We start from the raw sequence: 16,866 nt of genomic DNA, 5'->3' as shown, positions 1-16,866 counted from the left end.
AATAACACATATAATGTCAAAGAAACTAGACACATAAAAACACAGAACAATAAAATATGGGTAAACTACTAATCTATAGCAAGAGAAATCAGAACAGTGATTACCTCCAGGATTAGGTAACAACTAAAATGAGGGAGAAGAGAGGCTTTTGAGGTCTTAGTAATATTCTGTCTTTTGATCAGAGTGGTATTTATACAGGAATATTCACTTTATAAAACTCAATTAAGCTATTTGCTTATAATTTGCACTCTTGTATAAGTATGTCATACTTCAATCGAAATGTCAACTTAAAGTATTTCATTTTTTTAAGGGTAAAACCAAAAGCCCGTACCAGGAACGGTGTCACATGAGTGGGGGTGCTTAACTCTTTATGGAAGGGAATTAGAAAAAGACTTTCTAGAAATGTTGCTGGAGCTGGACTTTGAAAGATGTGTGTGTGTGTGTGTAACATATATATATATATATATATATATATTTTAACAAACATACAAAAGTGAGTAAAGAGGTAAGCCCTAATAATAAGCCCTAAAGCTTATAAATCATAGAGTATGTTTTAGGCATAAAATCATAGAGTATGTTTTAGGAATCACAAACAATTCTATTTTGTTGGAGCAGTAATTGGGGAGGGATTTCAGGAGGGAGCTACAGATGATAAGACCTACTAATGACAAGATCATGAAAGCCCCTTTTATCCAGTTAAACAGCTTGAACTTGAACTGTAGCCCTTAGCCTTGTTATGAAAATATATTCCCCTGATGTTCTCAAGAAAATTATGGGCCATCTCAACTGGGAAAATGCACATACAAAAGTCTGGAAATAATTCACGTTTCTTCTGATACTGTGTATGGACTCCTGTTTCATGGATCTCACAATAAGAATTCTTTCTTTGCAACAGATAACAGGGATTAATTAAAGAGCTGCAACAAGAACAGTGGCAGGATTAGTTAGAAAGACCAGTGGATGCAATATGGAAGTTAGATTGGAAACTGAGTTAGAATGATCCATAGGAACCGATTAAAAATGGTATAAGAACAGAAAAAGGGCTTAGTATCAGAACAGAAACCTAAAGATATTCATAGGTAAGGTTTTCAAGATAAGAGGCTGGACATGTAGTCAGGGGTATAGCACTTGCCTACCATGTGCTAGGTCCTGAGTTCAGTCCCCAGCACTGCAAAGAAAAAAGAGGAGGGGGTTGCTGATTCGACGTGAGGACTGAGGAAGAAGGTTGCTTGTGGGATTCCTGCTTTTAGAACACCAATTAAAGACAGAAACTAGGAAGCACCAGAGACATTTTAGTTAAAAATGAACTGAACTGAGGCATAATTACTCGGAAGGAAGTAGAAGACACCCTGACTCCATAGACTTCCAGTGCCTCCTGATGGTGGGTGTTGGGGCCCAGGCTCCTTGACTCCGGTGGCACCATACGCATTTGGGCCTTGTGTGCTGCTAGAGTAGACTTGGGCAGAAACAAATCAGTCTGCATGCCCTAATTCACAAAGCCATAAGGCTTTGCCTTGGAAAATAAAAACAAATTCTGACACCTACAAGCATGATTTATCTCTGTGTTGGAACTAAAAGAGAGATGTAAGGGAAGAGATTGAACATTTGGATCCTAGGTTTACCATGGCACGGAGCCATCATAACTGAATGTAACACTTTTTTTTTTTTTTTTTAATTTTAATTCCCACTTGTAGTATTGAAATGCTGCTGGGCCCCCAGATCATCAAAATACTTTCTTTCACTGAATGAGGATTGCCCTGAGCTATTTGGTGGACATTTGTGTCTGGTCACAGCAGATCACACAGCAATAAATAAGGACTACACAAGGATAGAGGATCAAGTAGAATCTTGTGTTTTACTCTCACAGCAAGCAAAAAGAATCTGAGCAAATTTTCCAGTTCTGTTTATTAAGACAACCTGAACCTTTGGAATCTGAAGTTATCACACAAGGGAGACTAGTTGAAGGCTCCAAGTCATCTGATTTGAACATTGAGAGGAATGTGACCTCATTTTGAACCTCAGGAGAGTGAAACAGGATATATTGGTCTAATCAGATTTGCATTTTTAAAAGTCACTCTGGCTGCTTTGCAAAAACTAGATTAGAGGAAGGCAGATATGGATGCAGGAATACAAGAGGCCACTATAATCATAGAGGCCATGATAGTGTGAACCATAGGGAGCGATTTCAATGGATTTAATATACATATATTATGTATACAGTATTTCAGAAGTGGAATAAATAGAACATGGTAATTGAATGAATGTGGGAAGGTGGTGAGAAAGAGAGAGGAGTCACAGATGACTCCTAGGCTTCTGATTTGTGCATTGGGTGGATGGTAGAACCATCCCTGAAGAAGGACCAGATGGGGTGCTAGGAAATGGAAGTTCACTTTTATACATGTTAAGTTCGTTGGGTTATGAGACATCCAAATGGATTTGCCAAGCACACTATTGAATCAGGTCGTAGAGTTCAGGGGAGAGATATTGGTTAAACATTCAGTGTGGGATTCATTCAAATAGAGAAACCGAAGCCTCATGGTAAGAATAAATGAGAGTTGTTGAGATATTAAAAATAAGAGGACCAGCTGGGCACCGTAGTGCACACCTGTAATCCCAGCAGCTCAGGAGGCTGAGGGAGGAAGATGGAGAGTTCAAAGCCAGCCTCAGCAATGGCAAGGCGCTAAGCAACTCAGCGAGACCCTGTCTTTACATCAAAATAGGACTGGGGATGTGGCTCAGTGGTGGAGTGCCCCTGAATTCAATCCCTGGTACCAAAAAAGAAAAGGTAAGAGGACTTAAGACAACGCCAGTTCTTAAAGGTTCTGAGGATAGGATAAGGCAGTCCAGGAAACAGAAGTGCAGGAAAAGGAAATTAAAAAAAAAAAAAAAAAGAAAAGAAAACCAGGAGTGATGGCATAAAGAAGTCAAAGGAAGAAACTGTTTCAAAGAATCAACTGTGTTAAATAATTTTGAACAAGCAAGATGGAGACTGGGAAATCTGGTGATTTTAGCTGGGGTGAGTTTTACTGAAAATATTTAACTATTGGTGTGGCTTGGACACCAACCAATTGGAATGAATGTTAGCCTGATGTAGGAGTAGGGTGGAAGGAACCTTGCTGTGCCTGGCCTTAACTCTTTACTTACCAGATGATGAGAAATTATGAGCAGGAACTTCAGGGACTCAGGGAGTTTTTCTTTTCTTTCTTTTTTTTTTTCTTTTTTTTTTTTTTTTTTTGGTACTGGGTGCTTAACCCGTGAGCCACATTCCCTGACTTTTTTTTTTTTTTCAGAGACAGTGTCTTGCTGAGTTGCTAAGACTGCCTTTGAACTCAAAATCCTCCTGCCTCAGCCTCCCAAGCTACTGGAATTACAGGTATGTACCACCATGCCCAGCTGTATTCACGGATTTGGGACAGCAGTTCCTTTTAAAACTGGTACAAAAGCATTTCAACAACTTACAGTAAGTATGGGCACACTAGTGTGAACGACTGAATGTTTTCTATAGTTTTAGCAGCAAGAGTTGATTAAAAACCCTGGTAAGAGATCTTCCAGTGGAGCCAAAGCCAGGACAAAAAGGTTGGAGAAGTGATTGGAGAGTAAAGAAAGTAAATTGTATAAAATTTCTTCTAGGATGTTTGGCTTTGGGACAGAAGAACAGCTGGAGGTGGAGGAGGGTTATTTATATTTTTTAAATATGTAGGCAGGGATTTGAGCATGCATGAATGGTGAGCACAGAAAGAGGGTTTAGTGATGGTCAGAGCGATACTTCTTTTAGTATGAATGGACCAAAGAAAATTACTTGTAGCTATTCATAGGTACTGTGGCTAGAAATGGCAGGAATTCCTGCATGATGGATTCTTTTTGTTTTTATTTTTCCTGTAAAGTAAGAGGTGAAGGTTATTTGCTGTGAATGAGAGAGGACATAAAGGATTAGAAGTTTAATGAAAGTCGTGGGTGAGGGGAGTAAGGGGCGAGGCCTGAGACTCTGCCCTGAGGTTGGATGCTACTGGTTCTAGAACCAAGCCTTCAGAGAAAAGCACAGAGAAAGCACTCGGTTCCCTCCCTAGTCCACCACCTTCATCTCCCCGTCACACCACAGAATCCTCTTCACTGTGTCTCAGCCTCAATGCCTCCCCCACACTCTATTTTCTCCACCCTAGCCAATCCTTTCTTTTCAAAAGAAAGGCCATTTGCATCAGCTGCTTAAAATTCTTCAATGACTTCCCATGTCCCTAGAAACAGAGTTCTAAGTATAAGTCCTGGAGTCCCAAGTCCCAAGAACCATATTAGCAGAGGAGATGAATGTCCCAGTTCATGAAGAAAGACGGAAATTTGAGAATTTGCCCTTCCGTCCCCACATTTTTGTTCTGTTTGGGCCCTGGATGGATTTGATGATGTCCTTGCACATGGGTGAGGGTAGGTCTTCACTTCTCTTATCTACTGATTCAAATGTTGATCTCTTCCTCTGGAAACAACCTCACAGACACATTCAGAAATAATGTCTTACCAGATATCTGGGCATCCCAGTCCAATTGACACATAAATTTACCATCACAAGACAGGACCCTCAAGGGAATAGGAATTTTTACAAGCATGGGGAAAAGGTAGTAGTCTAGAAATATTGGTGGAAAGAAAAGAAGATAAGAGTCTGTCCTGTAGTAAATAGATCTGCATACAGATTTACAACCACAGAGATGAGGTTCAACTAATGCAAGCAGACATGGAGAACATTTCTGGAAGAAGTGGAAGTTATAGGGGAATCTGCTCGGGTCACAGAGTAGGTACTCCAGAGCATACAGGGGTGGTACAGGAGGAGAGTGAGAAGCTGAGTCAGGATCCAGCTAGTACCATGGGGCTCATGGTATAGTCACAGTCATTCTCACACTTCAGTGTGCATCAAAATTACAAGGAGAGCTTGCTAGAACACAGATTCTTAGGCCCCAATCCCAGAGTTTCCAACTGAGTAGATCTGGGGTGGAGCCTGAGGATTTCATTGTAAGTTACCAAGTAATATTATGGATGTTGCTGGTCCAAGGACCACGCTTTCTTTCAACTGATGTGATGGAAGACCAGTGACGAGTGTGGCAATGAAAACAGGCATGAAAAGACAGAGTGGATCAGTCCCAATCATCTCCCAAATGGATGTTAGGCCCTGGGCCAATGGACAAAGCTTGGCTCCGTCTGCTGTAGGTGATATTGACTTAACACCAATGGCCTCAGTATGCTAAACTTGGGAATGGTGTGAAGGTCTGCTCTTAATTCCAATGGTGCCAATTTAGTTCCAGAGCATATACCAGTGGATCCAGAAATCTTTACTATGCAACATCCCTTTCAGGAGTCTATCACAGAGCATTACTGCCTTGTGAATCGAAGAGTAATTTATACTAAATCCAATGGAATTAGATATCAGACTAAAGTTGCACCCTGGCGAGATTGTCAGAGTTTAGCTTGTGAAATCTCAGCAGTGATACAATCTGGCTCCACTAACAAGTGGCAGTGGTACTTGTAGCAACCAAGGACTTCTAGAAAAGGACTTCTAGGCATAGACAACTAGACTAGAACAGCAATGACATAGAGCTACCCATAACTCTCAGGTCTCAGACTTCACAAGCTAGAGTATAAATGATGTCATAATTATGTCAATACCTTTAATCTGGGTGCTCTAAGACCTTACCCAGCTGACTAGCAGGATTCCAGAGTTTTCCTCAAAAATATTTGGAAAGAGGTTATAGAACTGGAATTTGGAATATTCTCACAAGAATAGCCTCATTGACACTTGGCTTATAATTCTGGGAACTTGTGAACCTTGACTCCAGAATTTCAAAGCTCCAAGCTCGTCATTGTTGATGTGAGAGTGAGATGGCACCTTTCAGCTTTCACTCTCCACTAACATTAGTGAAATTCCATGAATCACTTCTGACTATCATTTGCTGAGATCCTGTTAGTGGAGAGGCAAATCATGGGTCCAGTGCTTCAGGCAGACACACTAGAGTGTAAGAAGAAGAATGCGAGAAATTCAGTCTGAACAAAATGAGAAAGTACAGTAGAGAAATCAGTGGCATTTTGAGTCAGAGCCCAGTCAATCTTTGGGGACTGTGGATGGAATTCCCCCTCTGGCACCAGAGTCCTAAAAGGATACAACAATCTCTGGAGTCTTCAAAAGAGGCTGACAACCCAAAGTTAACACACGTTTTGCTCTCATGAAAAGAGCAAAATTAATCCCACTTCTATGCTTCTCAAGATGAGATTGGGACTGGGGAGATAGCTCAGTTGGTAGGGTGCTTGCCTTTCATGCATGAAGTCCTGGGTTCAATCCCTAGCACCACCACCAAAAAAAAAAAAAAAAAAAAAAAAAAATGAGACTGGATTTATATTGGGTCCTTCCCTTTAATTGTGGAAAAACAAGTCGGACCACCCACAAATACCTGTGTATATTCTGGCTCTGGGCTAGGGCAGAGCCAAGGACCCACCAGGAATCCTTAGAAGGTCTGTGAAAGTGTAGTGCCACATACCCTCTGGGCAAGCTAAAGTTAACTGGAAATTAGGGCAAGTAAACACAGCTTGGCAACAGGATTTGAATATGTTCCCAGAGGTTCTTCACTGTGGGGCTTGAGGGATTGGACATCCATTCATTCCAATAAATATTTATGGACACATATCAGAGTAGCCAGGGGCACTTTTTCCCAAAGTATACAGATATTTTTATACATTTGCCTTACACAGTCCTTCAGAGGCTATTTATTTCTTCCTACACACAATGTTTGAAATTTAGGCAATATAAAAATGATGAATGAAGATGGTACCTGTTCAACCAGACAGTTTTTCTCAAATCCTAGGTAACCTACTCTGATAACATCCAAAATAACCTTTCTGCCAAAATCATTACTAAAGCAGTTACTAATTTTAGAGGGAAATATTAAAGAAATAAGTCCTAAGAAAAGTCAGGTGCTTTCTTATGCTTAAAAAAAAATCTAATATTAAACACTGTTGGTCTGATTCTGATTGAGAGGCCTAAGTAAAAATAATTAAAACTACCACTTATTGACCACCTACTATATGCTGAGCTCTTCAAATATGGTCCCATTTGCACAACAACCCAGCAAGGTAAGTGTTTTTCTCCCCATTTTACCAGTAATAAAGAATGGAGATATAGAGATTTAAATAACTTAGCTAAGATCTAGAGATACTATTTAGATTAGAGTATCTGAGTTGTCTGATGTTGGACCTAAATTTAGAAGGCAAAAATTTTTTAATTAAAAGAAAGACTATGTTTTAAGTACCTTCTTTCCTTTAGGAAACATTCTCTACCTTTATCTCCCTACCTCTGGTGAGACACTGCCTTTGGCAACCTGATAAGATTTGTATAGGTGAGAACCCTCATTATCATTCCATTCTGTCTTAAAACTGTTTGCCATGGTGCTAGATTTGAACCTAGCTTAAGATTGGTCTTCCACCGCTTCCCCCTTTCCCTCTTCCTTTTTAAAAATTAAGCTTCTCTTACCTCGCTAGAAAACAAATCTCAGCTAACACTGAAACTTAGAGCCAAAAGTCTTCTGAAATTGGGGCATTAGCACGGATTGCCTCCCAAAGCTTTGGAGCTGAATATTAGACTGAAGGTTTGAGCCTGGCTTTTTCTGCTCCTAGATGGCTGCCTGCTTGCTCAGCTGAAACCTGAGCTCAACACTGTTGCCCTGGAGCCGGGCCTCTCTGCACACCCAAACTCTGGCAGGGTAGTCTCTAGATTGGGACTGATAGTCAATACCCAGGGTGCTTTCAACCAAGATCACCCTGGATTCCCTGTGCCACAGCTCCTCAGCGTCATTGACCCTTTCATTTCTTGAAACCCAGAATCTTCTCATGAACTTAGAACCTTCAGTTTTCTTTTGCATGATGCAAAAGGGAGCCCATTGTTCAAGTTCTTTTTATCTTCGTGGGAAGTTTTGCCACAGTGATGATGAGGAGGAGGAAGATGATGATGATAATAATTATTATTGTCTTTCTGGCCACAGGCATTTTGTGTCTCTCAAGCTTCCTCAGGAAGGTTTCATTAATGTCAACGTTTACACTACAAAGGTTGAGGACTTAATCCTTTGCAGGAGATTAAAAGTCCAGGAAGGTATATTAAGACTGTAGGAGCAATATGCTGGTGAATGTTTAACAACTGGCGCTCTGGGGGAAAAGTTTATACTCATGTGTAGTATTGTGAAATATATATTTTATCTTTGTTCCCATTTCCTGGAATAGAGCCCCTAAAACACTCATAGGTAGGGGCACTAGGAGAATCTTTTCATTTCCATGTTTGGTCTTTGTCCTCAGATCCTTTCACAGAGCTCCTAAGAACAGTGTCATTTTCTGAGTGAGCATTTTTTGTTCTAGGGAGTTGTCTGTTAGTGGTTCCTGGATAGTGGCAGGATGGGAACTGATCACCAGAGTTAACTGTATAATTAGAGGGTTGGAACTTTCAGCCCCACCCTTTTACCTGTAGGGAGAGGAAAGGTGCTAATGGTTGAGTTAATCCCCAATGGTCCATGGTAATGCTTAGGTAATGAAGGTGCCATAAACCCCCAAAAGAACTGGTTTTGGAAGGGAAGTTTCTGCATTTGGGATACCTGTACACCTTACCCCATGTATCTTTTTATCTAGTTGTTCACCTGTATCCTTTGAACCTGAGGAAAGGATTGTGAGAACCCTACTATATGGCTGATTGGTTGGAAGCATAGATCACAATATGTGCTTGGGACTAGTATCCGAAGTTGGGGTGGGGGAAATCTTATGGGACTGAGGCCTCAACCTGTGGGATCTGACATTATCCTTAGGTACTGTTAGAATTGAATTGAATTAGAGGAGACCCAGCTATTCTTCTGGAAAATCTGCAGAATTGCTTGGTGTGTGGGAATCTACCTCCCATCTGGTGTCAGAAGTGTTGAGTGACTGTATGAGAGGAGATAGCAGGATAGGAAAAACTGTTTTTCCCTATCTTCTTAGAACATGTGTGTCTCTCATATATTGTAAATACATTTATATGTATATATGTGCATATGTTTATATTTTAATGTAATAAAAACAACTTACATATAAGACATATAATGCTTTTTATTTAAAATTCTATAGGGCAAATTGATTGTCACAAAACACTTCTGTTGATTTTTGCCTAAATCTTACAGTGGTTACAAGTGGCAAGCCTAGTTTCAATATGGACAGTGTCAATCATTTTCCTTTACATCAATCAATGAGAAAAAAATGAAACAAACTCCACTTGTTTCTCAGTGACATGAGCCACTTCTTTACCTAGTAAGATGATAGTATTTATTGATTTATTTTGGTATCAGGGATTGAACTCAGGCACTCTACTGAGCCACATTCCCAGCCCTGTTTTGTATTTTATTAGAGGGTCTTACTGAGTTGCTTGGCGTCTTGCTTTTTTTCTTTTTTTTTTAGAGAGAGTGAGAGAGGGGGAGAGAGAGAGAGAACTTTTAATATTTATTTTTTAGTTTTCGGCGGACACAACATCTTTGTTTGTATGTGGTGCTGAGGATTGAACCCGGGCCGCACTCATGCCAGGTGAGCGCACTACCGCTTGAGCCACATCCCCAGACCAGCGCCTTGCTTTTTCTGAGGCTGGCTTTGAACTCATGATCCTCCTGCTGCAGCTCCCCAAGATGCTGGGATTACACACGTGTACCACTATGCCCAGCCAAGATGGTAGTTTTGGAATACTGGAAGAATGTTCCCTCCAACTTTTGTGCCATCCACAACAAAGCCATTATAAACACCACATACTTTAAACTGTATTATTAACATTTTCTCCATCACTTTTTTGAGTCTAGACAATCAACATAACAATAAATCAAGCCCTGACTTGTGGTATCTGCTGATTTCCATAATGTAACCACTCCCACTGCTATGGTTTTGATGTGGTTTATCCCTGAAGTCTTCATGTGTTAGAAATTGGTCCCCAGTGTGACAAAGTAGAAGGTGATGGAAACTTCTAGAGGTGGGGCCTAGTGGGAGTGCTGCCCTTGAAAGGAATTAATATAGTCCTTGTGGGACCTTGGTTAGTTCTTGGAAGAGGGTTGTTAAAAGAAAGCAAGACCAGCCCCTCCTCAGACTCCCTGGCTTCCTGTCTTACCATGTGATCTGTCTCTCTCTCCTCTCTCTCTCTCTCTCTCTTTCTCTCAGGTACTCCCACCTTGATGTTATTTACCAAGTGACAAATCCACGAGTCCCCTAACCAGAGCAGAGCGGATGCCAGTGCCATCCCTTTGAACCTCCAAAACTGTGAGCTAAACAAATCTCTTTTCTTTGTATGTATGCAGTATTTTGTCAAGCATTTTGTCATAGCAATGGAAAACTAATATTTCCACCATACCTAATTAGGTAGACTAACAATAAGATGTCACTGAACAGAGTTTGGAAGAGATGTACAACAGAAGACTGTTATAAAATATTTGCACCATTACAGATACAACAGATGTAAATAACCTTCAGAGCTCGGACAATAGTAGAATGTAGTTGAATATTTAGAGAATAATGTGTTTGGGTATTTGTTAGCCTTTTGTTTTAAATGTTACTTATTTAATGATAAGTTAAGATAATTTATTTTTAAAATTTTTTTAAAATATTTTTTTTAGTTGTAGATGGACACAATAACTTTATTTTTATTTGTTTATTTTTATGTGGTGCTGAGGATCGAACCCAGGGCCTCACACATGCAAGGCAAGCACTCTACCTCTGAGCTACAACCCCAGCCCTACATAATTTAATATTTAATAATGACTTTAAAACTGGCTTGCAAATTTCCTGAAAATTTAACAATCAGCTAACAAGCTGGTACAAACTGGCTTCTTCAACACACTACTGGGCATGTCAAACCAATAACATAATTTAAGTTTAGTGTTATGCTTCTCATGATCGCATACACATTTCCTACTTGGCATTCTCTGTGATGGTTGTTTTATTAGTTACTACAAATGGTCCCTGACTTAAAAGGTGCTGAGGATCGAACCCAGTGCCTCAGATGTGCTAAGCAAGTGCTACAACTCCAGCCCCTGTTAGTGATATTTTTATGAAGTATTTCTAGGTCTCCACTTTATTATAAGTTAAGAAATATGATTAAAAACTTTACTTTCCTGGTTGCTTTGGAGTTAGTGGTGGGTAAGTATTTGTTTATTTTAGCTGAAGAAATGTGAGCAGAAATAATGCGCATGGCTTTGGGGTGAAAGCTTTAAGACCTAACACACAAGTTGGCATACTCTTTCTCTCCCTCTACCTTAAATGCTTTATTTAGTGGCTTCTCCATCAGCCTGGGTCCCACAGGGAGCAGGATCTAGAACAGATCCCTCAGTTAATCTAAAGCGAATATTTAGTGTGAGAGAGAAATCAAGTTGTTGTGTGAAGTCACTGAGATTTTTTGGAGTGTTTGTTATTGCAGCATGACCTAGAGTACTCTGACCAATGTTATGTCTAATATTTAAAAGTCTAAAGCACATTAGAGAATCTCACAAATTAGCCAGTTTTATCTTACAGAATCTCATAAATTATCTTGTTTTATCTTTAATATGTATTTTATTTAGATTTGTCATTTTAAACTGAAGAACATTAGATAATTTTTAACAGAATTAGATTCTCTGAGAAGCTGATTTATTACATAAAATTATTTGATTTACTACAATAATTGTTTAAGAAGATTTTGCAAATATGAGTTGCAAGTCTGTCCTGTAAATTATTTGAAGTGCTTAGGGAAGTGGGGCAGTATTATGCAAATTTAATTTATAATATTATTAGTTACTACAAATGGTCCCTGACTTAAAATAGCTTGATTAATTTTTTTTAATATTTATTTTTTAGTTGTAGTTGGACACAAAACCCTTATTTAATTTATTTATTTTTATGTGGTGCTGAGGATCAAACTCAGGGTCTCACGTGTGCAAGGTGAGTGCTCTACAAGTGGCCACAACCCTAGCCCCAAAATAGCTTGACTTATGAGTTTTTTTTTTTGTTGTTGTTGTTTTTTATGTGATGCTGGGGATTGAACCCAGGACCTTGTGCATGTGAGGCAAGCCCTCTACCAACTGAGCTATATTTCCAGTCCCTGACTTATGATTTTTCAACTTTATAATGATGTTGAGAAAGTGATATGAGTTCAATAGAAATCATACTTTGAATTTTAAATTTTGACCTTTTCCCAGGCTTTAAATATATTATAAAAACTCTCCCGATGTTCAACTGCAGGCTAATGAAAGTGTTCTGATCACACTGAAGTTCTTGTCTAAGCCATGATATTCTGCAGGCTGGGTGTGTTAGGTGAATTTTCAAGTTATAGTATTTTCAACTTCTGATGAGTTTATGGGACATTACCCCATCCTCAGTCAAGGAGCATGTGTAGTTATTTGGGAAAATTTACTCTGTTAAATTTTAACCAACTGAATATTAAAAACCATTGCTAAATTTATAATTAAAATGAGATCCATAAATTAAACTTAGAAATGCAAGAAAAAATTCAATTGGCAATTTTTATGAAATGAATATTAAGTTAAAGCCCAAGTAATTGTATGGTCCTGTTCAAGCAAAACTACTCTTCATCATTAAAACAAAACAAAACAACAACAACAAAAAACCCTCAGTTAAGGCTCCTCTCTTTTTTTTTTTTTTTTTTTTTTTAAAGGGAGAGTGAGAGAGGGAGAGAGAGAATTTTAATATTTATTTTTTAGTATTCGGCGGACACAACAATCTCTGTTTGTATGTTGTGCTGAGGATCGAACCCGGGCCGCACGCATGGCAGGCGAGTGCGCTACCGCTTGAGCCACATCCCCAGCCCAAGGCTCCTCTCTTCATACTTCAGGATATAGCAAAAAGAATATTCAACTAAAAGTTGAGACCAGAATCCTATTTCTGGTAGAGCCCCCAAATAATCTGTGTTCTTGAAGAAACTCTTAGGTCTTTAATAAACTCATGCCAGATGAGAATGTTTGGATGGATGATCTTTCTGATAATGTGTTGCTTTTGTTGAGATGGGATCTTGATGTGTTGCACAGGCTGGACTTGAACTCAGGGGATCCTCCCACCTCACTTGAGAGGCACCATCATGCCTGACTTCTCTGATAATTTTTGTGATGCCTCTTTCTAGTTATCTTTTGTTTCATTACAAACTATCACAGAATTTAATGGCTTAAAGTAATTTTTTTTTTTAAAGCTCTCACAATTCTGTGGTTGATTGGGCTGATTTGGTTGGTTCTCCTGCTCCTTGGGATCCCAGCAGGGACTGTAATCATTTGGGGTCTCCATGAAGCTACCATGTCTCAGAGGGCTCACTCACATCCTGTCCAGGATGGCTGGAAGATTGGGTCTGGCTGGCATGCTGGAGGGCCTGGCCACTTTCTCTACAGAGTGTCAGGGCATCTCTTTCCCTGTGTGGTCTTTCCAATAGGGCAGTCAGAATTCTTTTTATGGCAGTTCACAGTTCCTCAATGTAGGATGCAGAAATTACCAGGCTTAGGCCCAGAAAAGGCCCAGTATCACTTCCATTGCATTCCATTGGTTCCCAAGCAAGTAGTAAAGCCAGCCTGGATTTGTTGTGGTTGGGGACTATGCAAGAGCGTGGCCACTGGAAGGAATGGTTCATGGAGCCAACTTTGGAGACCAACCACCAAAACTCTTTCTTTTTTTCTTTAATTTGGTTCAGTTGCATTACTTAGAATGATGTCTTTCGGGACTAATGATGTAGCTTACTGGTAGAGTATGTTCCTACCATGTGAGGCCTTGGGTTCTATCTCCAGGACGTCAAAAAAAAAAAAAGAAAGAAAGAAAAAAAAAGTCTGTTTTCAGGATGGTGGGTTTCATTGTGGCATATTCACACATATATAAAAACACAATTGAGGATCTGGGGTTGTAGCTCAGTGGTAGAGTGCTTGCCTAGCATGTGTGAGACCCTGGGTTCAATCCCCAGCACTACATAAAACTAAATAAACAATAAAGGTATTGTGTCCATCTACAACTAAAAATATTTTTTTAAAAAAACCCCACAATTCGATCAATTTCAATCCCCAGTATCCCTCATGTAACTCAGCCCCAGGGTTAATGGCTATTAGTTATTTAAGAATGGCTATTATATGATATATTTGCTATTCCTACATTCCTTAGCATTCTCTTCTTAATACTTGGTCCCCTGTTACTCCAGTCTCCTGTTACAGTTGATAATTTTTTATATTAAGCTTTCATGCTATAATTACTACATGGTTTCTCCTTCTTGATTACACACAAACTGTATACAAATCTTAACTTATACCCTGTTCTTACCTCTCAGCCAATCAAAAAAAAAATATTGAGAATATATTTTAGAGTCCTTTTGACATATGAATTGTCCTGGAGTTTGTGCCTCTTCCATCCTGTTCCACTCCCACCAAATCCTTCTTCAGCCCATGCTATAGCTTCAGAAATTATGATACTATTCTGGAAACAGACTGCATTCTTTCACATACTTGCAGACCCCAATTCTTTTGCCTAGAATTTTTCTTCCTGTATTGTTCTGGAAGCATTCTTATCCTTCATGACCCATCGGTAGTATTATCTTTGTGATGCTTCTGTGGCAGAGTTATTCATATACCTCTATGTTAGCACTTGGCACATAGTATTTTATTTTCCCAGTAAATGATAAGTTCCCTGAAGACAGAAAATATCCTGGTTACTTTTATACTCCTAGATGCAAGAACAATGCTCAACACATAGTAGGACATCAGTGAACATTTGTCAAATGAACCAATTTGTCTACATATGATGTAAAAGATGGAAAAAGTTTCAAAGCCATTATAATTTATGATAATCAGCTACCATTACAGCTCAGCAATGTTTTTGGAGGGTGAGTACTGGGGATTGAACTCAGGGGTTCTATCTCCAGAACTGCAAAAGAAAAGCATGCCAACCAGACCCAATCTTCCAGCCATCCTGGGTAGAGTGCCAGGGACACTCGACCACTGAGCCACATCCTCAGCCCTATTTTTTTGTATTTTATTTAGAGACAGGGTCTCATTGAGTACTTAGCGCCTAGCTTTTGGGGCAGCTGGCTTTGAACTCTCCATCCCCCTGCCTCAGCCTCCCTTGCAGCTGGGTTTACAGGCATGTGCCACCGCACTCGGCTTAGCAATTATTTTTTTTGACAAATTATGAAAGTTATGACTACTCAGAGAATCAATTCTCCAGAGTCTGTCCCACTCTGATAAGTGTTAAACCATAATAGTCTCAGGCTTCTATACATGGACCATCAAGCCAAAATGCTATTCCCAGTCTCAAGATCTCAGCTCAGTTCCTTCCCCATGGAAATTATATTAAGAGTCAGGTATCTGTAGTTAGAGAGACTAGAGATCTTGGTGAGCTAACTGACTCTCCCAGCTTCACTTTTCTCACCTATACGGACCTTGCAGAAGATGAATAAATGAGATAATGCAAAAAAAGCTTGCATGGTACTTCACACCAAATGAATCTCAAATACTAGGTGCTGTTGACATTCCCTTGTGCTCACATTTAGCAGCAATTTCAACAATTTCTCCCTGCAATTTTTTTCTGGAAAGGACATTTGGTTAAGAGTCCCAGTCTGGATATTCTGATAAACCATTCCTGACAGACTTGGAGATCTGGACACCAGTCTCTACCTATTCTTTGCTATATAATCAGCCCATTCTAGAATTTGGGGCATCCCCAGTCCATCTCTTTGGAGAGCAACTCATGCCACATCTCACATTCACCTTTGTTCTCAGGGCACATGTCCAAACCCACAGCCTTTAAGTCAGACAGAATCCGTAAAATCTCTTCTTCAGTCCCCCTTTCCAACTCTTGTCCTGCCCCACCCCCATCTTCTTTACCCACAGCTGACACAATCTGGCATATACAACGACAATCTGAAAGCAGCAAATGCAGAAGCTGTCTGCTTTCCTGCCCAAAGCAGAATTGTTTGGGAAATTTCTTATCAGAAATAAATGATTCTAGGGTTCCGTATAATTGATGCAGAAGTAAATGTGCTAGTAACCCACTGTTTGTTTTTCTGTTTTTGTTGCCTGGAGAGGAGGAAACGTTGGCTAGAGCTTCTGTATGCCTCAGAGGCTTTGGACCAGCCTCTTTGGCTTCCTCCACCAATAACTAACATTAATAGGAGAGCCTTTACCCTTGAGCGTGGTCCCAAAGGAATTCAAATCTTAGTCCTGTTACTTGCCAACCGTGAGCATAGGCAAGTTCCTTACCTCCTCTAACCCTCAGTGTTTCCAGCTATAGAATTGAGGGGTGGTAATCATAGTAGCTACAAAAAGAAACTTAGATAATACACAGAAACTACTCAGCACAGTACTTGGTACAGAATAAGTACCTAATTGAAAGCTAGCACTCTTACTCTCCCCCTCTCCCAAATGGCCTAGAAATAATAAAACAACAAAAGCCACTGCATTAAGGTAGAAAAATGTCTTCCTGGAGGACTATGCACAGGTGGGTTTGGAATAACAGTGTGACCTTTCTAGGACCTCAGGGTATTCAGGAGTTCCAGATACATGAACTTGGGCATCATTTCCTTCCAGATGTTGTTGCATTTTAACAATTTATGATAAAATTTCCATAACATAAAAACTTTCCTTTCTGACTATTTTGTCTTGAATCTTTAGGTCTGTCCACAACTCATAAAATAATCAATAATTACTAAGAGGTCCTTAAAGTTCACATTTTAAAAAATTTGTTTAGGGGTGGGGATGTGGCTCAAGCGGTAGCACACTCGCCTTGCATGCATGCGGCCCGATTCCATCCTCAGCACCACATACAAACAAAGATGTTGTGTCTGCCGATAACTAAAAATAAATATTTAAAAAACAAAAAATAAATAAATAAATAAAT

General features: G+C 39.6%; 1 long non-coding RNA gene across 3 annotated transcripts in view; it reads left to right on the top strand.

Annotated features, from left to right (window-relative positions):
• The window catches only part of LOC143392858 (uncharacterized), a 76,821-nt gene that overhangs the window by 8,277 nt on the left and 51,678 nt on the right, over positions 1-16,866 (top strand). For 2 of the 3 annotated variants that reach the window (XR_013090422.2, XR_013090423.1), the window contains exons 2-4: positions 3,291-3,373; positions 9,492-9,561; positions 10,180-10,278. This is a non-coding gene — a long non-coding RNA (uncharacterized LOC143392858). The remainder of the gene's footprint in view (positions 1-3,290; positions 3,374-9,491; positions 9,562-10,179; positions 10,279-16,866) is intronic. The other variant, XR_013090424.2, reaches the window with a different exon arrangement.

This window comes from Callospermophilus lateralis, chromosome 2 (genome assembly GCF_048772815.1).
Source record: "Callospermophilus lateralis isolate mCalLat2 chromosome 2, mCalLat2.hap1, whole genome shotgun sequence".
NCBI lineage: Eukaryota > Metazoa > Chordata > Mammalia > Rodentia > Sciuridae > Callospermophilus > Callospermophilus lateralis.
This window is presented reverse-complemented; position numbering and strand designations above follow the sequence as displayed.